At 44.5% G+C, this 25,218-nt stretch overlaps 1 protein-coding gene across 6 annotated transcripts in view; it reads right to left on the bottom strand.

Moving 5' to 3' along the window:
* The window catches only part of LOC122559499 (contactin-1), a 771,145-nt gene that overhangs the window by 522,430 nt on the left and 223,497 nt on the right, over positions 1 to 25,218 (bottom strand). The window contains exon 1 of one of the 6 annotated variants that reach the window (XM_087997463.1): positions 10,258 to 10,394. The exons of 3 other annotated variants lie outside the window; for them this stretch is intronic. The gene's annotated coding sequence lies outside the window, so the exon portion shown is untranslated. Of the gene's footprint in view, positions 1 to 8,141; positions 8,267 to 10,253; positions 10,395 to 25,218 lie in introns of those variants that run through there. 2 more of the 6 variants (XM_087997465.1, XM_087997464.1) reach the window with 2 other exon arrangements.

Genomic DNA, 25,218 nt, shown 5'->3' on the forward strand with positions numbered 1-25,218 from the left:
ATCAAATATCAAGTCCCAGTGATTCACAAGATGACAATTCTGCACAGCACTGTAGTCACCAAGTCTTCCTGCTGCAAATTAAGACACAGGCACATATCAGTTTGAAGAAAGAAAAGGAAAGAAAAGGAAAGAAAGGAAAGAAAAAGAAAAAGAAAAAAGAAAAAATAAAAGAAAGAAAAAGAAATAATAAAAAAAAGAAAGAAAGAAAATGGAACTGTTGATGAAGGAGCATGAACTCGCCAGCAGAGAACATCTGGCATAGCTCCTCAAGTTTGAGCCTGTGGACTCAGACATCCTAGACTCTGTAATAAATAGGACATAATTAGAATATCAGCACTCTCAAGAGATTATAAAGACACATCAAGCATCCTCATGATGATAGTGCAGGCTGCCCTGGAACTGCCTGCTCTCAAATGGAAGGAAGCTGGGAAGATGAAGTAACCACCATTAAAACATACTTTTTTTTTGTCTTGGATGTTGTCAGAGCGAGTTAGCCAGCTGCAAGGCTCTCTTATCAGCTATTATATGAAAGCAGAGAGTGACATCAATGACAAGAGCATTGCACTAAGGGTCAGCCACCATCACATAGCCAGACACTGCAGAAAAGCACTTGAGCAAAGTGAAAAATCAGGAAGCAGGATATGCAAGTGTGCATTAACATAACGAGGAAAAATTAAGAAGTTCCAAAATTAGCTGCAGTTATTCTGACTGTTTTCAAAATCAGTGGCAGCTCAATTGCTAAGTCATATTAGACACAGTCTGTTTGACCACAATAAGGAGCAGATATGAAAAAGACAGCCAGTGTGTTGGGGTATTTGGTGAAAGTTTTGTTTGACATATAACCGTGTGCTCCCGCCTGCCTGGTAATGGAATAGTTTTTCCACTCAGGTTCACAATGAGCATCAGCTCTACACACAGTCCAAAGAACATCAACCCACAAAACGCATTGAAATGGACTGACAAGCACCTTATTTGGCTTTGGTGCACCTTGGTGCTTTCAACCCCATTCAATGGCCTGTCCACTTTGGATGGCAAAGATGTAGCATAGTAAGGTGATTCTCAAGACCCTGATCAGCCTGGACTTTAGGGTACTCTTGAATCTGTTGGGAAATCTAAAGTAATGCCTCTAACTATCATATCTCCAATGATAACCCTGGGTTCCAATGCACCTGTGCTCTGCTGGTGTCCATAGATCTTTAAACCCCCTTGTGTTTATTGCTCTGTTTTCTTTGATGCCAATTTCTACTCTTCTTTGCAGCTACCATAACTTACATTCAGGTCCCAAGAAATGTTGATAGTCCATGTCTATCAGGTCGATGAACACCATTCAATATATTTGAAAGTATGACACCTGGTGGTGAGACATGGCTGTTGCAGAACATCTGGAGGAGCAGGATACCTCAATCAACAACTTGCTCACTTCTAAACGTAACCTTCCAGTTCAGCAAGCAAATCTACACCCAGAACCTCAACCTGAGCTACAAATCTTCTCAAAACTCAATAACCGCAATTGTTCAGTCACTGGAGTTATATCTCCAATTTTCCACATAACTAACAGCAAGCACTGCCTTTTCTCTCAAACTCCTGCACTTTCCTTTTTTTTTATATAAAAAATGCACTTTGAACAACAATAATGAGACACTAATCAGCTCCTCCATGATCTATGATGGCCACACAAACAATTCATTAAAGACACAAGCAAGTTTAATTACAACCAAAAAAAATACACTCAAGTCTCAGAGAGACTTTGGCATTACATTTCTCAACACTACAAAAAACAATTAAGGTAATTATCACTAATTTAGATGCATGTTTAATGTTTAAAGTTAAAACATTCAGAGTGTAACCATGCACAACCAGTCTGGCACCATGGAACAATGGAAGGAATTATATAGTTATCTGCATCACTTTGAACAAAGAGTCCATCACCCAGATTTGCTTTGTGGCTGTGCATTGACTGGTCAGCTGAGGTTGCAACAGTGGCTGCCAGTAAATATGGATCTGGAGTCTGTGCTTGGATTATTCTTCAATTGATGATGAGGTAGCTGACAGTATGTAGAAATTCTAGAAATTTGGCTTCCATCATGCACAAAAAAAATGAAGAGCTGACACTAGCTCAGGTAAAGGCAATATGAGTCGAAGAGCTATAACAAATCACACACTCCATGACAACAATAATGAGGCACAAGTCAATAGTTCCACGATCTACAATAGCTACACAGACAACTCATTAAAGTGGTAAGCAGATTTAACGACAACGAAAAGAACGCTTAATCCATCCTGATTGACAGAATCCTTCTGTACACCGCAGTGTCCACTTCCAGTAGGAAATATGCATATGTTCCTCCACAAGCTGCACTCTTCCCTGCCTTCCCTGACAGAAGCAGGCACCATTGACATCAACATAGATTCCATTTGTAGTCAGAACCACTGGGCAGCATGCAACCTCCAAATGTAATGATGCTGCAACAGTGGGCATTGTCCACATCCCATGAATGAATACATAAAACACCTAAAGTTCAATGTCTCTCTGTTTTGGGAAAGGGAATAGAGTATAAGAATTGGGACGTTTTGCTATCGTCAGATCACAGCTGGAATAGTGTGAACAGTTTGGGGCCCTTTATCTAACTAATGATATATTGGCAGTAGAGGCAGTCCAGAGAATTTAGTGGCTGACACCAGCTAGAGAGGGACTCTCTTAATGAGACAAGGATGAGATTGGGCGTGCATTCATTGGAATATAGAAGAATGAGGGGCAACTTTACTGAAACAGTCTTGATTCTTAAGGTTAACAATCACACAACACCAGGTTATAGTCCAACAGGTTTAATTAGAAGCACACTAGCTTTCGGAGTGCCGCTCCTTCATCAGGTTGTGGGATATAGGTAAAGTAGTGTTACTTCTACAATCATAATTACTTATGCAAGGTAAATGAACTCACACCAGTGTATAATTGTTTCAGCCAAGAGCTGAGTCAACAAGAATGAAAACTATGTGAAGGAAATACATAATTGTTTTTGTATTCGCTAAAATGTGCATGCAAGAATGAAATGTGCCTGCAAACTATGGTAGATGTTACAGACAAATAGATAAGGTGCTGTGAGGGGAGGGGGTTAAGCTAGATATGCCTGTACAAACAGTAGTTATAAACATCTGTTTCCCGCTTCAGCAAAAACAAGAACAAACACAATCAAGAAGTCATGAGGTCATAACAAGTGAGAGAAACAGATGGTAGTGAAGGAGGATATACCTAACAATGGACCACAGCAGGATGTGGTCAAACGGCCTTGTGAGACCAGAAATAAGCATCTTGTCACAGACAAGGCCGGATAAGGCAAGAGATAAACGAGAGTAATGGGCGCCGGTCCTAGAGAAATGGGAGATGTAAACAGGGGAGGGGCAATGGGATGAAAGAATAGGAACCAAATTACATAAATGTTGTGTACTAGTTGAATTCAGTGTGTGTGTCCCTGCCTTGTGGACAGTGGACACCACACCCTCTTGCAAGAGTGAAATAAATGACACTACTGATTCAGATCTTGTCTCAGACTGAAATTATTGAAGTGAGTGAGCTTCGTTTCTCACAAGGTGATTCTGGAGGGCACAATTCTAAGGCACAGAATTTATAAAGATTTTCAGTGTAATGCAACTGAAATTATACATTTAAAAATACCTTGATTGTCTGTTGTGTCTTTCATCTGTTTGAATACCATGATAGTTTCACTTCTTTCATGTGTAAATCACAAAACCTTTGTTTTTAAAGTTGCATTCTCAGATTAGCTGTAACAATGGGTGTATAGGAGTGCGTGTGTGTCTGTGTGTGTAGGAGTCCTACACTCACACACAGGCACTCCTATACACACACACACATACACGCACACAGACACACACACACTCCCACAGGCTTCTCAGAGACTTAGACCACTCTACACTCATGCACACACACGTACACTCTCTCTCACAGACATTCACAACCCCCCACCCCAGACACACACACGCTCCCACACATGCACCCCCTCACAGACTTAAGACACTCTACACACACACACACACTCTCACACTCAACCCCCAACCCAGACAGACACACACACACAGACACAAAGACCCACATGCCTACACATACATATATTTAGTGGGGTGAATTTGTACTTGCAGAGTTACATTATACTTTGCTCAAAAACTGCATGAATTCATGTAAAACTCTGTTATCTCACTTTTTAGATTAGAATCAATCTAAACATCATGGAGAACAGAGAACACAGGGGCTAACACCTTCAACATATTATCTAGCTAACACCCATTGTTACAGCTAGCCTGAGAATGCAACTTTTAAAAAAGGTTTTTAACTTTGTACACCCCAGTCCAACACCAGCATCTCCAAATCTTGATTCTTAAGGGGCTTGATAGGATAGACATGGACAGGCTGCTCTCCTTTGTGAGAGAGCGTAGCACCAGAGGGCATAATAACTGAGTAAGGGGCTGCATTTAAGACAGATGAAGTGGAATTTCTTCTCTCAGACAGCAGTGAATCTGTGGAGTTCTTGACCACAAAGGGCTGTCGAGGCTGAATGATTAAGTCTATTTAAAAGGTTGAGATTGACAGATTTTTAATTATTAAAGGGAACCAAGGATTGTGGGGGAAATGCAGCAAGTGGTGTTGAGGATTATCCAATCAGCTATGGCACAGCAGAATCAATGGACTGAATGGCCTACACCTGCTCCTACAGTTTATGGCCATAAAAAACACACACGAGATCATGTCATCGGAGTTACAGGACTAAAAGGGGAAAAATATACTGCAAACATTTTCTCTGGATGGTTCTCATTTCAAATCATGCCTGTTTTAAGAGTGGGTGCTCTGGCAATCTGGCAATTCTAAAATTGAAACCAGAATCCAGGCAATAACAGTGTGGCGGTTTGCCAGCGATGACTGCACTGAACAGAAGTAGTGTAGCCCTGAACAGGATATTCCAAGCTATAGAAATCAGACAGAGCGCCGCTCCACTGATTTTGTTTTGGTTTTGCTGAGAGAACTGAGCTCCATATTTCTATCTGGGAATTCAAAAATGTGGAGCACAGTTTAAATGAAGAGAGATCCCCTTTAGCCTGGGGTCAAACACCCCTTTTGTAGTGCCATTTTCAGAGATGTCAATGCCCAGCAACACTGCCAAATACTTTACTGCTGTGAACAGGTAAGAAGGGAAGGCAAGAGTGGGTTTCAGGTGGCAGCTAGTTAGGAGATAAGGGGGCAAGGTGAGTAGGGGTTGGGTCAGAGAAGTAGGTCACCTGTTCAGTGGGGCACCAGGTAGGTAGGGCTCCCAGCTAAGTTATGCAGTGCTTAACATAGGTCAGAGTGGGATGATGGATGTACTACTGTCTGGTGACTAACGCAATGACCAGTGAACAAGTGGGGCAGGACAGCAGTAGGGATATTGAAGACAGCAGCAGCAGCATGCAAGGGGGGTTGGTGCAACATGTAAAAGCTGCCTTCAATTGCTTGCAGCTTAAAGGACGGCATGTAAAAACATATGCCCTTTTCAGGATTTCATGATGTCCAAAATTCAGCCAAAACAAAGATGTAGCTTTTAATGTTCAATAAATGGCGCAACATTGACCGGAACACTGAATGGGTCTACTCTTCCTTGAAAGATCCTGTATGATCTTTTGGAGCTATTCCACATGTTTGTCATCTTTTCTAACTAGAAACCAGCACTGTTGATCTAAAGCTTTTTGGTTATTGCAGTGTTTAATTATAAAACAGAATGCATTTCAAATTTCAGTTAGTGGCAATAACATTGCTTCAGGCAACCAAGTAACTGCAAATGGTGGAGGTTTATTGTTTTATTTCTCATGGAATGGAGGCACCACTGGCTAGGCCAGCATTTACTGTCCATCCCTAATTGCCCAGAGGGCAGTTAAGAGTCAACCACATTGCTGAAGCTCTGGAGTCGCACACAGGTCAGAAGGGTGAGGACGGAAGATTTCCGTCTCCAAAGGGCATTAGTGAACCAGTGTGGATTTCACCAGTTTCCTCATTTCCCCTCCCACCACCCCCCCCCCCCTTATCCCAGATCCATCCTTCCAACTCAGCACCGCTCTACTGACCGGTCCTTTTTCCTTCCCATCTATCCGCTCTCCTCTCCTCTCTAACCAATGATCTTCAACCCCTGCCATCTACCTATCACATTCCCAGCTACTTTCCCCCAGCCCCACCCCCTCCCATTTATCTCTCAGCCCCCTTGGGCCATCCCCTCATTCCTGATGGAGAGCTAATGCTCGAAACGTCGATTCTGCTGCTCCTCGGATGCTGCCCGACCTGCTGTGATTTCCCAGCACCACACTGACTCTGATCTCCAGCATCTGCAGTGCTCACTTTCTCCCAGTGAACCGTTGTATACTGAAATATCGTATTCTCAGCTGTGCAATCCATTACAGCTCAATTTTTATTTTGTAAACATTGCACTGTGCTAGTCAGGCCACTTAGATTAATAATCAGATCATTGGAAGGAGGAACTTTGTGTATCTAGGTTGTGTAGAGGGGAGGGGGATGACGAATGGTGAATGACAAAGAAGAAAAGCTATGATGACTGGGCCTCCCAAATCACAGAAACATAGAGTGCTCTTCCAAATTGCTGAGGGCGTGGAGTCACACATAGTCTAGAGGGGGTAAGGACAGAAGATTTTGCAGCGGTTGAGGGTCACATCACTTGGCCAAACTCTCTTTTTGTGCATGACATGACAACTGTAAGTTAGTGATATTCCTGACATGATCTAAATATGCAAAAGTGAACTAGAACACTGTGTCCATCCTTCAGTGTCATGAAGGAAATTGGAATTATTGCCTCCTCAATATGCACCTGTTGAGATGAAGATAGCAATTCCCCAGTCCTTCAATTCATCAATACCCAACACTTTCCTTCAGATTTTACTGTCTTTTACAAAAGTCAAGTTTCTGAAAATCCAATGTGATCCCATACAGGCATTCTCTCTCAGAGAGTTTTCTTGCAGCTAAATCTTTGGTATTCCTAGGAGCTTCCAACAATAACTGTACTTCAAGGGGTACTTCACTGTCTATAAAGCAATTTTGCAATGTCCAGAGGTGATGAAAATGACTGCATAAATACTATATGACAAACATTACTTGGTGGATTGGTCATGCTAAATTGCCCATTGTGAGCAGGCTAGATGGATTAACAATGGGATTAGGAGGGTGAGTCTGGGAGGGATGTGCTTCATGTGCACATGCTCAGTCCTAATGACATTTTATGTGGGCAGCATAGTGGCACAGTGGTTAGCACTGCTGCCTCAGTGCCAGAGACCCAGGTTCAATTCCCACCTCAGGCGACTGTGTGGCGTTTGCACATTCTCCCCGTGTCAGTGTGGGTTTCCTCCGGGTGCTCTGGTTTCCTCCCACAATCCCCCCAAAAAATGTGCAGGTTAGGTGAATTGACCATGCTAAATTGCCCGTAGTATTAGGTGAGGGGGTAAATGTGGGGGAATGGGTCTGGGTGGTTTGCGCTTTGGCGGGTCGGTGTGGACTTGTTGGGCCGAAGGGCCTGTTTCCACACTAAGTAATCTAATTACTTCATTAACTCTGAACTGATTACTACTGCTACCACTGTCTGCAGATGTATTGATTTGTCTGACACAGCTTACATCTGCATTTTTGTCCATGTAGCTGGGGGCATTTGAACCTAGAGAGTGTATTAACTACTGTTAAGCCAATTGATATAAAATTTAAAAGTTTAATTATTCTGGACACTTAGAATTCAGCATGTTCAGCATAAATAATAGTGCTCAAAGATTTTTTTTGGTTTTAATACATACAATCATAAAAAGGTAAAAGATCTCTGAAATATGTAGTGTACAAAAATAATTAACCTTTTCTCCTCATCTAAAATTATCAACCTTCTCTTCAAAGAAAAAGGGGGCTTTTGCCTGAAACGTCGACTCTCCTGCTCCTCGGATGCTGCCTGACCTGCTGTGCTTTTCCAGCACCACACTCTTGACTCCAATCTCCAGCATTTGCAGTCCTCACTTTTGCCCCATATTTGTGAGCTGCCTGTCTGACATCCTGCAGTATGTGAACAGAAATTTCTTCCAACTAAGCGCTGGGAAGCCCAAATTCATTGTGTCCTGACCTGCTACAAACTCTATTTATTAGTCACGGACTCCATCCTTCTTCAGGTGAAAGGTTCAAGTCACATCCAGTCAGTAGATCTAAGTGTCAGACATGGAAAAACGATCTCCATCTTTCATGGAAGTTTACTGCAAAACATTAGTGCCAAGAAAATACAAATCAGGAGGAGTAGGTCAACCAAAGCAGACCTGACCATCCAAGTCTTGTTTTAGGATTAATCATTTACCCTCACCCTACGTGATTGCCACTGCTTCTACATACTGTTCTCTCATCAAGACTAGAACGGTGCTGGAAAAGCACAACAGGTCAGGCAGCATCTACGTTTTGGACAAAAGCCCTTCATCAGGAACCCTAGACATAATGGTCACAAACTTATCTGGACTAAAAGTGGCGTGATCACAGAGTTTGTACTCTTTCATCTCACCTTTGTACATTTCTGGAAAGCAAGCTCTGAAATTTCAGCAACTGTGAACCAAAATGCGTTCACAATACTTTAGTTCAACCAGGACTGTATTTGACCAGCATCAGTCTATTTCCCAGTCCCTCCAGGTTCACACATGCTCCATCATTTCTGACCTAACATGCATGATACTGAGAGAGACTCTGGGATTTCGTGCATCATGAGGTTAGCTTCTGCTGTTGGTTGGCTTACCTCGGCCAGCTTGGTAACGCGATGCGAAGTGTAATAAATCCCTCACAAAAGCGCTCGTAGCGGAGAGTGGTTTTGGATCCGAGTGAACACTTGCTAATGTGACTAGAATTTGTGAACAGTTCGTTGCTATTCAGTGCGCCATGCTGCCGATTGCAGAGGCTATAACGGAAGGACGGTTCGGGCGCTGATTGTAAAAGGTACAGAAATAACTTTCTAGCGGAATGGGGGGGGGGGGGGGGGGGATGGCTCGCAGACATTATTGGACATTTCATCTCCAAATATTCCTCCAAAGCATTACGGAAATCAGAACGGAATTGGGCTTCTTGGGTCAATAAATCACTAATGTTTAAACCCCAAGAGGTTAAACAAAACTAATGCTGCAAGACCTACTGGAAAAAATAATGCGGAGTCAGTAGCAAGGCTAAATAGATTGGTACACCTCGAGGTCTCACCCACTTTCAGGCAACATTCGGGTACCAGAATGAGATGTCTCTCACTGGGAGTACCACAGAGTGTGGCTTGCTGAGCATTTACCTCCGCTATGACCTGAGACACACTTCCCCAGATGGCTAGTTTGCAATGGGTTTTATTTTCTGGTTTGCACCTCACCCCCCACACAGCCTGCACACGGTCAGACTGCAAGGTGGTGGGAGGTAGGCTTTGGAACGAGCTGCTTTCAGGAGGAGAGACCTGGAATGGGTGGGTGAGCCCAAAGAAAGCTGCCTCCTTGGTAGGGTTGCAGAAATAAGTCAAGATCAGAGTGGTGCTGGAAAAGCACAGCAGGTCAGGCAGCATCCGACGAGCAGGAAAGTCGACGTTTCGGGCAAAAGCCCTTCATGACTCCTGCTCCTCGGATGCTGCCTGACCTGCTGTGCTTTTCCAGCACCACACTAACCTTGACTCTGATCTCCAGCATCTGCAGCCCTCACTTTCGCTGCGCAGGGCTGCAGAAATGCCAGGAGTAGTTTCAAACGGGCGCGGGGGGGAAGAGAGACGGGGGTGAGGCGGTAGTGCCCCTACCTCTGATCCAAGAGTCCTGGGTTCAAGACCCACCTGCTCCAGAGGTGTGCAGTAACATCTCCGAGCAGGTTGGTTCGAAAACAGTCGAAGCCAAAAGGCACGGTCACAGATGCCGTGGGATCACCGCCCCAATGGGTTTCCATGCAGTGACTGAAACCTGCAAATGGGGTCAAATTCTCCATTGCACCGGCCACCTCACGGTGAACACCGGGTAATAACGCCCCACGCAATTGAACAACTCACTGCTGTTTACAGCCACCCTCAGTACTGCCAATAGCGGGGAAGCAGTTTTAGTTGAAAGCGAGCTGCATCTTTACACTTGGTAAAGGGGATTCCCCAGCTCACTGGATCGCACAAACCCCCACCTCGGTAAAACTCCATGCAAACCGCAAATGGGCTTGACATGGAATGTAACAAAAAAATAAAAAGGGGAGACAGTACCTACCGCGGATGCTGGCTGCAAGAATCCACTCCGTTGTGGTTTTGAAACACACACAGACACAGACAGAGAGTGGCAGTGCAGCCTGTGCTTCCTCGGCTCCCGCTGACAATGCGCGCTGCACTCGAGAAAAGCACTTCTTTGCAATAACTGGAAGAACGGGGGGGGGGGGGGGGGGGGTTGAGTACAGCGGCTGACATCAGATCACTGCGGGGCTCTCAGCTTAAACGGAGTCACCAGCTACAGGGCAGGGTTGGGGGGAGAAACACTCAGATCCAGACTCAGCTTTCCTCGAACGAGCCCTCCCACTTGAGACCACTCGCCCCCCCCCCCCAGCTCCAATGGTCACCCCACTCCGTCCAAACCATTTTACACAGGGCGGTACTGAGCCGAGCAGGATAATGCATAATTTATCCATCAAAATCCGTGCACTTCCTCTATTCCCAGGCGGTGCAGTGTAATGGCTATTGATCACTTACTCAAACAATTTTGGTGGCTATGTATAAAGGGTGAGCAGGTTGAATGCAAGATGAGGGAAATCAGTAATTAGATTGGATTAATCAAAACCCAGAATTTAACATTTTTTTCCACCCCGCAGCACTTCTGTTTTACATTAATCCAAGACAGACCTGCAGGCAGCTCATCTCAGGTCGGTGCATTTAACTAACCCCTTTGGCAGTTGTCCTCCCCCATTACTAGTGGGGTCCCTGTGCGCTACTAAAGGTAAGGCTGCTAACAGCCATTGATCAGGCTGATCAGAAAGAGCTTGTTGCAGATCTTCCAAGTTCAAACAGCATGGTAACAATCACTTAAACATGAAAAAACTCAGCTACCAAGGTCTCCACACCTGTCACGACTGATTATGACCCAGCATTGATGATGTCCACACTGTGTCACTGCACTCTGAACAGTCTCACTAACCCTCCATTCTCACCATGCAGTGGGTGCCTTTGCATTCTCGTGGGGTCTATTTCAAATTTAGGTCAGTGCACTTTGACATGTCAGGCAAAGCGGGGATGGAAACCAACAAATACATCTTGGCGGGGGAAAGGCTTGTCCTTTTACATGTTCAGAGTGCCTCATATGTCAACAGCGCCAAGCTGCCAGGGGATCATCATTACTAGGCCGACAACATCCAACAACATCCATTCAACAAAGAGGCTGCTTTGTCAGAATCAGACTCACAGTGCAGCAGAAGCTGAGTTATCAGAAGTCAATACCTCAAACCAATATGTAGAGCCATACAGGCTGTTTGATCATGTCTTTGAAAGAGCTATCCAACTAGTCCCACACCACTACCCGCTCCCTTCCACTTGCCCTCCAAACTATCGCTCTCAGATTAAGAAATGGTTAATCTGACACTCATATTTTGGTGCAACCTGGGATTTTTTTCTGCCGTTAGATGTACTTGATCTTTGTTATCTACCTGCTGTTTAGAAACTGGCACCATTAACACTAAAGTAGAATCGTTTAACATGAATCAATTAAAAAGGCTATGCAAGCTAGGCCAATTGGAGCTCTCAAAACGGACATCGATAGGGCTTTGTTAGGTAAGGGAATCTGAGCTAATGTAGGCTAATGGAGTCTCAATGACAGAGGAGGGTCGAGAAGCTAAATGGCATTCCCCTGCTTTGTAACCCTTCTCTTTTTAGGCACTCCCTCAGGACCAGGGATGACTTGCTTCCATTCTAGTTTACTGGCTTCCGAGATGGCCCTTAAGCCCAATGCACAATCTGCGGACTCTGCAATACAGGAGCTGATTAAAGGGTTGGGTAAATGGGTGGTTTGGAGGTTTTTACCCTCTCTCCAATGCCTCCCTATACTGCCGCATGCTCCCAAAGTCTCTCAACATATTCAATAACTTCACAAATGCCACATTGATCAATCACAAGCCAGGTAGTCCCCTGAGGTGGTGGGGGATGTTTGACATTGGGGACAGCCCAGCAGTATTTCTGCAGTCCTCCTGTGAATCCCAAGTGGAGCAAGTACAAACGACATGCCCCCATCCAATGGAGCTTACTTTGAGTGACTAGCACCTTGATGGGAATCTGGAATGTACTGCCTGGGATGGGAGTGGAGGCTAGGAACCTTACAACCTTTAAAAAATAATTGTAAGAGCACCTCAAATATCGCATTCAAGGATAGGTTCTATCCACAAATCCTTGTTTGAGGACTTTTCCAAGATATCATCTCTCCTTATTGCAGCAATTGATTCTAATTAATCATGCAACACCACCATCCTTTTCACACCTTCCTCTGTCTTGCCAAAAGATCCTTGACCATGGAACGTTACTGTATATCGATAAAGTCTGTCCAATATCTGTATATTAAACTACTGTGCCTCATGCTTACCAAAAATATATTGTTGTGCAACAAAAACAAAGTTCTGAAAGAACTCAAGCAGGTCTGATAACACCTGTGGACAAGTAGAGTCAACATTCCTGGCCCAATGATACTTAGAGTCATAGAGTAATAGAAATGTACAGCATGGAAACAGACCCTTTGGTCCAACCCATCCATGCCGACTAGTTATCCCAACCCAATCTAGTCCCACCTGCCAGCACCCGGCCCATATCCCTCCAAACCCTTCCAATTCATATACCCATCCAGATGCCTCTTAAATGTTGCAATTGTACCAGCCTCCACCACTTCCTCTGGCAGCTCATTCCATACACGTACCACCCTCTATGTGAAAAAGTTGCCCCTTAGGTCTCTTTTATATCTTTCCGCTCTCACCCTAAACCTATGCCTTCTAGTTCTAGACTCCCCCACCCCAGGGAAAAGACTTTGTCTATTTACTCTATCCATTCCCCTCATGATTTTATAAACCTCTATAAGGTCACCCCTCAGCCTCCGACAGTCCAGGGAAAACAGCCCCAGCCTGTTCAGCCTCTTCCTATAGCTCAAATCCTCCAACCCTGGCAACATCCTTGTAAATCTTTTCTGAACCCTTTCAAGTTTCACAACATCTTTCCGATAGGAAGGAGACCAGAATTGCACGCAATATTCCAACAATGGCCTAGCCAATTTCCTGTACAGCCGCAACATGACCTCCCAACTCCTGTACTCAATACTCTGACCAATAAAGGAAAGCATACCAAACGCCTTCTTCACTATCCTATCATCTACCTGCAACTCCACTTTCAAGGAACTATGAACCTGCACTCCGAGGTCTCTTTGTTCAACAGCTCCCTCGAACCTTACCATTAAGAGTAAAAGTCCTGCTAAGATTTGCTTTCCCAAAATGCAGCACCTCGCATTTATTAGCGAGAATGCCCTCAGTTCTTTAATTTAGATCATTAATGTATAAAGTGAAAAGTTGTGGTCCCAACACTGACCCTTGCGGGACACCATGTGTCACCGGCTGCAATCCTGAGAAAGACCTTTTTAGCCTTACTCTCTGCTTTCAACAGCATTGGGGCCAACTACACTAGAATAAAACCTGTCCAGTTTAGAATTTTAGCATAGGTTTTACTTAGGTTTTAAAAAAGTGATGTAAAATGATTTACTTGTTATATTGGGCCACTTGCCTGAGGTTTTACCTACTTACAGTAGCTTCAGGCATTCTGATCACCATAGCCTGCCTAAGGTGGAGGAGATGAAAATGGCAGTGAAGATATCAAGATGGCTAAGCTAAGACAAAGGTGATGAAAACAAATTGACAAAATCATAATCAGTGCAGCAACAAAACTATTCAATATGCCTGGGCATGAAAACAGTCTCATCTGTCATTAAAAGTCAAAGTTTGGGCCTGAATCTGTCCTAATACCATCTTGCATTTTCATTGGTCAGTTCTGCATTCTTTAAGATTAAGCTTTGAATTTCTATGATTGAGATTTGGATACAGTCAAGAATATTAACTGAATGCTGCTGTGGGAAAGCTATTTTTAATAATAACACATAGAGACTAGAAAAGTTTGACTTCCATCATCCAATCGTTATATAAAAGGCCTTAATAGATCAAAAGGAAGTAAAATTAATCTAAAATGGGTGCAACAGTCACTTGACCATATACTGAGATAACCTAAGACCCATGTGAATAAAATTAAACTGTATGGCACTTAAATTACCATTTTTAATGTAAGAGCTCAAAGCAGGAAACAAAATCAGCTTTATGAAGTTTGCCATTTAATTCACATATGATGTCACTTTTGGGAGATTAACTAGCAGGCAAGCCTTTCATCACCTTGGAAAGAAAATGGAGCCAGATTCCAGAATACACACTGAAGAATATTCCAGAACCTGTTTGAGTAGAAGAGGTAACTAAAACTAAAACTAAAAAAAAAACATACATGAGGTCATGGTTGAAGGAACGCATAGATCTTGGAAAGTTTAGGGTTCAAGGAATTTGCAGAATTAGGTTTAGGTGAGGCATTAAGAGATTTGAACACAAGGTTTAAGTGACTCATGAAGTCAATGTGTGCCTGTGCGAGCACAGGTGTAATGGGTCTCCCAAACTGGTGGACAAAACACTGAATCATTGCTTTCAAATCACTTCCTGAGATCTTGCATTGTTTACTTTCTCACACGGTCAATTAACTGGCTGAAAGCAGAACAAAGTGCCACTTTTCAATCAAACTTTGGTTGGGATAATATTACTCTTCCAAACTGTGGCATGTTTCTGAAGAACAGTCATTGGACTCAAAAAATTAACTTGTTTCTGTCTCCACAGATGCTGCCTGATTCTGTTACATTACTCCAGCACTTGCTGTTTTTAATTCTGATCTCCAGCATCTTCTGTATTTTGCTTTCATAAAATATTAGTTGCTTAAAGCATCTATTTCTCTGCTGGCCTGTTAGGTAAACATTGGGTAAAACATGTTGATGACACTGTTGATCTTCGACCTTCTTCCTTTCATGGTTCACAACAACATATTTTTTGCTTAGCGTGACGCACAACAGCTTAACATACTGGAGAGTTGACTGAGGTCTAGTAAAATGACCAGCCTTGCACAGAAAAGACATCTTTTCGGCTGCTTAGAAACAATTGAAAAGCACAATATTTTACACATCATATTTTTTCCAACATCAAAGGTAAACTCCACAGTTAAGGTATCATCAGAGAGCTATTTCCAAGTTCTTTGAAGACAGTCTATTCAGGTAAATAGCTGTAATACTTTACTCCAAAGCTATTACCCTTACACAAATTTTCCTACTCAAACTGTTCTTCATCTCTTTGATGATTACTTTCTGTTAGCCATTATCTTTTGGTATGATAGCTGATGGGTACATCTATCTTCATTACCTCAACCCTAAATTTACACGAGTCACACATGTTGTCTGGATTACATTTATTTCTGTATTCAAGCTTTTGCTCACTTCAGAGGGCGAGCTCTGTTTTCCTCTAACAACACTTTGAAGTGTTTGATTATACACATAAACGTAGTTCTTCAAAAATACAAAAGAAGTTTGACTGTTAACTCTTCATTTGCGAACATATCCTCCATACAAACTTCCCTGGTCAGGTGGCTCTCGCTGAAGAAACAAGAAGTAACAATATTCTTGAAGAAAATACTTTGACTCTTGGCATTTTGAAACAGTTTTGACAACTTATCTTTCAAGACATGGTGGATGTTTTGAAGAACTTGAAAAAAATCATCAAGACTGGATTGTGAGAATGGAGTGGAGAAACTGGAAAGCCATAATTAAGTGGTGACAGGACTTAACTCTTTAAAATAATGAAGCACACGATACAGGTATAATTTGGAAAATGCAGAAATTTTGACTTCCATTATGGTTGCAAAGTTTAGTGGCAGCTGATACCAAAGATAGTCAAACTTTGAAATGAGAGATGCCTCTTCTGGGCTCTCCGATATGGTTGATGCCAGGAATGTACCTCCATTATGAATAGTGTCACTCATTCACTTTGTTTTGTTTATTAAAAAAAATGGTTATGCAATAGAATTGAAGGTGCCAATGACATAGACACATGAAGGTGTTAAAATAGTTTAAGACATGGTATTTTATTCAGTACCCAGCAACAAAATGAGAATTTCTTTCAGTGTAATAGATCTGTTTAACCTCTTACCAGCCTTTCTTTCATTATGTCAATGCAACTAAAAGTTGACAAGAAGAAAGAGTTGAAAATAAAGTTGGGAACCAGGACCAGATGAGATGCTCCCAAGGATATTGAAAGATGTGAGAATGGAAATGGGAATGGAAATTGCACGCCTTGTCCCAACTCAGGGAGGTATCAGAAGACTGGAGAATTGCAAACATTAACCCCTTCGTTTAAAGAACATTTAAGGATAACCCCAGCAATTGCAGACCTGCCGGTTTTACTTCAGTGATTGGAAAGTTTCTGGAAACAATTATCAAAGTTAGAATTCGTAGTCTTATGAAAAAAGGTGGATTGATTAAGAGTGGGCAGCATGGATTTCTAAAGAGTAAGTAAATTGCTGGAGATTTTGAAGTGGCTACAAAAAGGTCAATGAGGGTAATGCTGTTGATGTGGTGCCATGAATATTCAGGAGGTATTTGATAAAGTGCCACACAACGGACTTGTGAGAAGTGCTTTAGCTCATAGAATTAAAAGGACTGTAGCAACATGGGCATAAAATTGGCTGAGTAAGAGGAAGCAGAAAGTAATGATAAATACATACTTTTCATATTTTCGTAGTGGAATTCCTCAGGGCTTGTTATTAGGGACTTTGTTTTTTGTGATATATATTAATGATACCTTGGTGTGCAGGGAACACTTCCAAAGTCTGCAGATGATACAACATTTGGAAGCATTGTAAATTGAAAGGAGGTGTGTGCAGAAGGGCATACACAAGTTGGTAGAGTGGCAGACAAAGTTCAAGGTAGAGAGGTGTCAGGTGATGCATTTTTGTAGGAAGAACATGGATAGACAACACAAAATAAAGAGTACAATTCTAGGGGGGGGGGGGGGTGCAGAGCAGAGGGACCTGGATGTGTTTATGTGCACACATCCTTGAAGGTAGCTGGACATGTGGAGACATCAGAGCTGAAAATGTGTTGCTGGAAAAGCACAGGAGGTCAAGCAGCATCCAAGGAACAGGAGAATCGACGTTTCAGGCATAAGCCCTTCTTCAGGAATGAGGAAAGTGTGCCCAGCAGGCTAAGATAAAAGGTAGGGAGGAGGGACTTGGGGGAGGGGCGTTGGAAATGCGATAGGTAGAAGGAAGTCAAGGTGAGGGTGATAGGCTGGAGTGGGGTGGGGGCGGAGAGGTCAGGAAGAAGATTGCAGGTTAGGAAGGCGGTGCTGAGTTCGAGGGATTTGACTGAGACAAGGTGGGGGCAGGGGAAATGAGGAAACTGGAGAAATCTGAGTTCATCCCTTGTGGTTGGAGGGTTCCTAGGCGGAAGATGAGGCGCTCTTCCTCCAACCGTCGTGTTGCTATGGTCTGGCGATGGAGGAGTCCAAAGACCTGCATGTCCTTGGTGGAGTGGGAGGGGGAGTTGAAGTGTTAAGCCACGGGGTGGTTGGGTTGGTTGGTCTGGGTGTCTCAGACGTGTTCTCTGAACTGTTCCGCAAGTAGGCGGCCTGTCTCCCCAATATAGAGGAGGCCACATCAGGTGCAGCGGATGCAATAGATGATGTGTGTGGAGGTGCAGGTGAATTTGTGGTGGATATGGAAGTATCCCTTGGGGCCTTGGAGGGAAGTAAGCATTCCGAAAAGACCACTCCCTCCGTGACTCCCTCGTCAGGTCCACACCCCCCACCAACCCAACTTCCACTCCCGGCACCTTCCCCTGCAACCGCAAGAAATGCAAAACTTGCACCCACACCTCCCCCCTTACTTCCCTGCGCTTTTCCAGCAACACATTTTCAGCTCTGATCTCCAGCATCTGCAGTCCTCACTTTTTCCATGTGGAGACATCAGTCATAGCACACAGTATTCTGGGCTTTACTGGTCAGGGCACAGATTACAAGATTAAGGAGATTATGCTGAACCCCTTTAAGAAGATTGTCAGCCTCAGGTGAAGTGTTGTGTACTGTTATGGGCACCACAGTTTAGGAAGGATGTGACACATTAGAGTAAGTGCAGAAGGGATTTACAAGAGTGGTTCAAAAGATGAGACAGTTCAGTTATGAGGATGGAGTGAAAAGGTGGGACTGTTCTCCTTAGAGAGAAGGTGGCTAAGAGGAGATCTCATAGAAATGTTCAAAATCATGAGGGGGCTGGACAGAGAACGTAGGGAGAATTTGTTCCTGCTCGTAAAAGGATCAAAGTAAGAGGGCATGGATCTAAAGTGATTTGTCAAAGCAGCAAGGGTGACATGACAATAAGCTTTTTCACACTGTGTGATTCAGGTTTGGAAAGCCCTGCTGGAAGTGTAGTGGAAGCAGGTTCAGCCATGGCATTGGATGATTATTTAAACAGAAACAAAGTGGAAAGGTATGGGGAAAAGGGCTGGTGAATGGCGCTGGAGGGCCAACGCAGACATGATGGGCTAAATAGCTGCCTTCTTGCTGTGACACATCTATGATTCTGTAAATTAGTTACAGCCCATGGCAATCGCAAGCTGTGACAAATACAGGTGAGAGCATTTTCCATGGCTTCTTACATTTTATAATTGGTTCTAATATTATACTCATCAAAAACCAAATCACAACCATCAATGAACACTGAATATTTAAATCATTTTATAAATCTTGTCTTTCAGATGAAATATTTGAGAAGCTCTTGCCAACTTTTTTTGGCCTGTGATCTACTAACCTCACTCCTGTTATAAAACACACTAGATACCTTTCGGCTGAGGAGTAACTTGTTTTTTCTCTTTGTGCCACTTGCTTTTCTAAATCTTAAAATTATGTTACACGACACATTCCCCATTCAACTGTACAATGCACCCAATGAGAAATGCCGTAGACTTTGACTGAATAAGCAACTGCACTGGAGAAACACTGGTATCCTGGAATAATTGATAAGTTTAATATTTTGCATGGATTTGCATATGCCCATTTCCATCCAACATTCCCACTGTTCAAGAGGTCTAGGTTCCAAGAGGTCAACTGTGGCTCACTGGGGGCACCTAGCCATCGAAATATCCGAGCTCACAGTATTGAATGGTAGATTCTTGGTTTCATTTCTTAGGTTCTCATTCTAGCGATTTTTCATATCACCTAGGATACTTCAATGCAGTACTGAGAGAGGACTACACTATAGGATGAAATCTTAGACCAAATTTTCCATCAGATCTTTCAGATACCCACAAGAGAACCCACAGTGCTATTCAGGGAAGAGCAGAGGTCGCATCCTAGTATCCTGGAAAAGCACAGTAGGTCAGGTAGCCAAGGCATGGCCTGCTGTGATTTTCCATCACCACACTCTCGACACTGATCTCCAGGATCTTCAGTCCTCACTTTCGCCTCGTATCCTGGCCAATATTTATCCCTCAAAAACAAAAATTAAACGTTATGTTTTCATGTGTTGGACTCTATTTTATGTAACATGTAGTAACATATTCTGATGCTGAGTGCAATCTGCTGAATCTTAACGCTGACCTGCCAGCTTTCTTACATCATTGCAATGAAGACACTTCAGAAGTATTTTATTGAATTTGGTAAAGAAGGATGCTACATATTTTCGGATCTTTCTTTTATAAATTGACAATACCACCAGTGAATGTCATACACACAACCACCAAAGTTTTGTATTTTAATAATTTTTTTGTGAGTACTTACTTCTGCGTAACTACTTTGTGTTGAAAATGTGTTGCTGGAAAAGCGCAGGAGGTCAGGCAGCATCCAAGGAACAGGAGAATCATCGTTTCGGGCATGAGCCCTTCTTCAGGAATGAGGAAAGTGTGTCCAGCAGGTGAAGATAAAAGGTAGGGAGGAGGGACTTGGGGGAGGGGCGTTGGAAATGCGATAGGTGGAAGGAGATCAAGGTGAGGGTGATAGGCTGGATTGGGGCTGGGGGCGGAGAGGTCAGGAAGAAGATTGCAGGTTAGGAAGGTGGTGCTGAGTTCGAGGGATTTGACTGAGACAAGGTGGGGGGAGGGGAAATGAGGAAACTGGAGAAATCTGAGTTCATCCCTTGTGGTTGGAGGGTTCCTAGGCGGAAGATGAGGCGCTCTTCCTCCAACCATCGTGTTGCTATGGTCTGGCGATGGGGGAGTCCAAGGACTGCATGTCCTTGGTGGAGTGGGAGGGGGAGTTGAAGTGTTGAGCCACGGGGTGGTTGGGTTGGTTGGTCTGGGTGTCCAAGAGATGTTCTCTGAAACGTTCCTCAAGTAGGCAGCCTGTATCCCCAATATAGAGGAGGCCACATCGGTGCAGCGGATGCAATAGATGATGAGTGTGGAGGTGCAGGTGAATTTGTGGCGGATATGGAAGGATTCCTTGGGGCCTTGGAGGGAAGTAAGGGGAGAGGTGTGGACGCAAGTTTTGCATTTCTTGCGGTTGCAGGGGAAGGTGCCGGGAGTGGAGGTTGGGTTGGTGGGGGGTGTGGAATTGACGAAGGATTCACGCAGGGAGTGGTCTTTTCGGAATGCTGATAGGGGAGGGGAGGGAAATATATCCCTGGTGGTGGGGTCCGTTTGGAGGTGGCGGAAATGATGACGGATGATATGTTGTATATGAAGGTTGGTGGGGTGGTAGGTGAGGACCAGTGGAGTTCTGTCCTGGTGGCGATTGGAGGGGCGGGGCTCAAGGGCGGAGGAGCGGGAAGTGGAGGAGATGCGGTGGAGGGCATCGTCGATCACGTCTGGGGGGAAATTGCGGTCTTTGAAGAAGGAGGCCATCTGGGTTGTACGATATTGAAACTGGTCCTCCTGGGAGCAGATGTGGCGGAGATGAAGGAATTGGGAATATGGGATGGCGTTTTTACAGGGGGCAGGGTGGGAGGAGGTGTAGTCTAGGTAGCTGTGGGAGTCGGTCGGTTTATAGTAAATGTCCATGTTGATTCAGTCGCCCAAGATTGAAATGGAAAGGTCTAGGAAGGGGAGGGAGGAGTCTGAGACGGTCCAGGTAAATTTGAGATCAGAGTGGAAGGTGTTGGTAAAGTGGATGAACTGTTCAGCCTCCTCGTGGGAGCACGAGGCAGCACCGATACAGTCATCGATGTAGCAGAGGAAAAGGTGGCGGGTGGTGCCAGTGTAGCTGCGGAAGATGGACTGTTCCACATAGCCTACGAAGAGGCAGGCATAGCTGGGGCCCATGCAGGTGCCCATGGCTACTCCTTTGGTTTGGAGGAAGTGAGAGGATTGGAAAGAGAAGTTGTCCAGGGTGAGGACCAGTTCAGTCAATCAGGGTGTCAGTGGAAGGGTACTGGTTGGTACGGCGGGAAAGGAAGAAGTGGAGGGCTTTGAGTCCTTTGTGATGGGGGATGGAGGTGTACAGGGACTGGATGTCCATGGTGAAGATAAGGCATTGGGGACCGGGGAAGCAAAAATCATGGAGGAGGTGGAGGGCGTGGGTGGTGTCCCGAACGTTGGTGAGGAGTTCTTGGACTAAGGGGGACAGGACCGTGTCGAGGTATGCAGAGATGAGTTCGGTGGGGCAGGAGCAGGCTGAGACAATGGGTCGGCCGGGGCAATCAGGTTTGTGGATTTTGGGCAGGAGGTAGAAACGGGCGGTGCGGGGTTGTGGGACTATGAGGTTGGAGGCGGTGGATGGGAGATCCCCTGAGGTGATGAGGTTATGGACGGTCTGGGAGATGATGGTTTGGTGGTGGGAGGTGGGGTCATGGTCAAGGGGGCAGTAGGAGGAGGTGTCCGCGAGCTGGCGTTTAGCCTCAGCGATGTAAAGGTTGGTGCGCCAAACTACTACCGCTCCTCCTTTGTCTGCCGGTTTGATAGTGAGGTTGGGGTTGGAACGGAGGGAGTGGAGGGCTGCACGTTCCGAGGGTGAGAGGTTGGAGTGGGTGAGAGGGTTGGAGAGGTTGAGGCGGTTAATGTCGCAGCGGCAGTTGGAAATGAAGAGATCAAGGGCAGGTAAGAGGCCAGCATGGGGTGTCATGGTGGATGGGGTGTGTTGGAGGCGGGAGACTGGAAAAGCGCAGGTCAGGCAGCATCCAAGGAGCAGGAGAATCAACGTTTTGGGTATGAGCCCTTCTTCAGCAATGAGGAAAGTGTGTCCAGCAGGCTAAGATAAAAGGTAGGGAGGAGGGACTTGGGGGAGGTCAACAACTACTTTGTGTTGACCTATTTGTATTTGTAGAATAAACATATTCCATTTCTGGAGAAAAACTGCACCACTGTGAATTCATGGAGGAAGTTATGAACTAGTTGGTTGCAAGAATAAGACATAGCTGAACAGGTTGGCACTGGAGAGATACCTGTCACCTATTGCCACCTTATCAATTAATTCCTGTTTGAGAAAGTCTGTTGAGGATTTCTTTGAGGAGAAAGTGAGGTCTGCAGATGCTGGAGATCAAAGTTGAAACTTTATTGCTGGAACAGCACAGCAGGTCAGGCAGCATCCAAACGAACCAACCCAACCAACCTGTGGCACAGCATTTCAACTTCCCCTCCCACTCCACCGAGGATATGCAGGTCATTGGACTCATCCACCGCCAAACCACAACAACCCGACGGTCGGAGGAGGAGCGTCTTATCTTCCGACTGGGAACCCTCCAACCGCAGGGGATGAACTTGGACTTCACCAGTTTCTTCATCCCCCCTCCCCCCACCTTGTCTCAGCCGGATCCTTCCAGCCCGGCACCGCCTTCCTGACCTGCAGTCTTCTTCTTGACCTCTCCGCCTCCATCCTACTCCGACCTATCACCCTCACCTTGACCTCTTTCCACCTATCACATTTCCAACTCCCCTCCTCCAAGTCCCTCCTCCCTACCTTTTATCTTCTCCTGCTGAACACTCTCTGCTCATTCCTGAAGAAGGGCCTGTGCCCGAAACGTCGAATCTCCTGTTCCCTGGATGCTGCCTGACCTGCTGTGCTGTTCCAGCAATAAAGTTTCAACTGAGGATTTCTTTGACCCACTACCAACTAATAGCCTTCCCTCTCCACTTGTTTCCTTCCCGGTAGTTGAGAAAGATATCTGCCTGCCAGTTTGGTGGGGAGAGGGTGGACAAACACCAATTATCCCAATCTAAGGTCAATCCGAGGCATGGGTACGGGACCAAGTGGCTAATGTCCAAAAGTCACCCCCCCCCCCCCCCCCCCACCTTCACCTCTGACTTCTCTGAACCCTCCTTCCACAAAATACCCTCCTCATGATAAAATTAAAACATTTACTTTCTTGGCTTGCAATTCCTCAATGAGTAGGCACCGTCCAGTGGTACTTAGATGCTGCTTGCCTCTGATTGGCTGGCACTTTTTAGCGACCAAAAACACCAGTGTCAAAGTCCAAAGGTCAAGAAGCTCACCCATGCTCGCCTGTCAGCTCTTAATGAGCTGGTTGGCACGCTATAGGTCAGTTTATCCTGGCACTGGGAAGGGCATGTAAGTTGCCATGCACAATTTTAAAACTAAGAATAATAATTCCACTCCCAAAACAGACAGCTTTAATTCTTAGTCTATACCATTCATCTTGGATTCACCAATGTATTTTAATCCTTTCTCCTCATCGAAATTAAACTGTCCCTCTTAATAACTTGACAGATATTAGATGATCACCACTGAACCTTTTACATTCCAGGGCCTTTAACCTTAGTTCATGTAATCTCTCCTTTGAATATGTCCCTTGGAGTTCAGGTATCATTCTGATACATCTTTGCTGTGCACCATGCCAAAAACTGATACATGTATTTCAAGTGTGCTACAACTACACTTATATATTGGCAATAAAATTGTTATGATAAAACATGCCACTTATACAAGACTTTTAATAGCTGGTTCTGACATAAGCCTGCTTGCCTCACATGTTAACCCATTCCTGAACATAAATGTGCATATACCAGCTGGGGACAACCTTGAGATCTGTTGTAATGGCAAACAAGACTTATGAAGCCTTAAGCCACACCTCCAGCACCTCTCAACAAACATGATGACAGCACCGGCCACCACCCTCAGAAGAGGAGAGGCAAGAAAGGAAATGTTAAAGGAAGAAAGATTGATTCACAGTCTTATCGAGGCAACAACTGTCCATTCAAGACAACAGATGGTTGGGCACTGCGTGGAATCTGAAACTTGGCACTGTGTCTTGGTGTTGTACCTATTCTTGGCTAACCATTTGGATTGTCAATCTGATACTGCAGTACATACAATTAATTGTTAACCAGGTTTTACACTGCGGTTTTTACAGATATACTGGGTTACAGCACTGTCAGAAGTTTGGGTTCAGTTTTGCACCATTCTGTCACAACGACCAGCTGAAGAGAAACTTAAGGCAGCAGTTGGAAAATGGAGGACCCTTTATGGCATCTGAAATATTCAGTGATGCGCCATGAAGAGGCCAACTAGATTCTTTACTTGAGAATAAAACCAAATGCAGAAATGGAATCTGGTATAGAATATTTTTATTACACAAAGGAAGGTGGGTATTTGAAATAACTTTGCAGACAATTAAACACAGCAAATAAGTCAGGGGCATTTAAAATACAATTAAAAGGGCAGGATGGAAAATTGATGTGCTAGATGGATAGGGTTTGACAGGCTAAGTGACTTATTCATCCCTGCTTTTCTGCACAACAACTGCTGATAATCCATCTCCTGGACGAATTCCAACAATTTCACATCAATGTTCAGTCCAATGATTAAGCCCTTAGAATTGGCGCTCACACTCAGGCACATTCTCAACAAGCTTTTGAGGTAGAAAGTCAGTGATTAAGGGAACAGACTAAATCAGAAGTTGCTGCACAATTACCAATAAATGCCTTTGAATCGTGGTGGCACGGTGGCTCAGTGGTTAGTACTGCTACCTCACAGCACCAGGGACCTGGGTTTGATTCCAGCCTTGAGCGACTGTCTGTGTGCACATTCTCCCTGTGTCTGTGTGGGTTTCCTCCCACAGTCCAAAGATGTGCAGGTTAGGTGAATTGGTCATGCTAAGACAGAGGGTGGTGGTGGAGGGTTGTTTTTCAGATTGGAAGCCTGTG

The sequence above is a fragment of the Chiloscyllium plagiosum genome, unplaced genomic scaffold (genome assembly GCF_037043375.1).
Source record: "Chiloscyllium plagiosum isolate Xiang-an unplaced genomic scaffold, Cpla_swu_hap1 HiC_scaffold_19, whole genome shotgun sequence".
NCBI classification, from domain to species: domain Eukaryota; kingdom Metazoa; phylum Chordata; class Chondrichthyes; order Orectolobiformes; family Hemiscylliidae; genus Chiloscyllium; species Chiloscyllium plagiosum.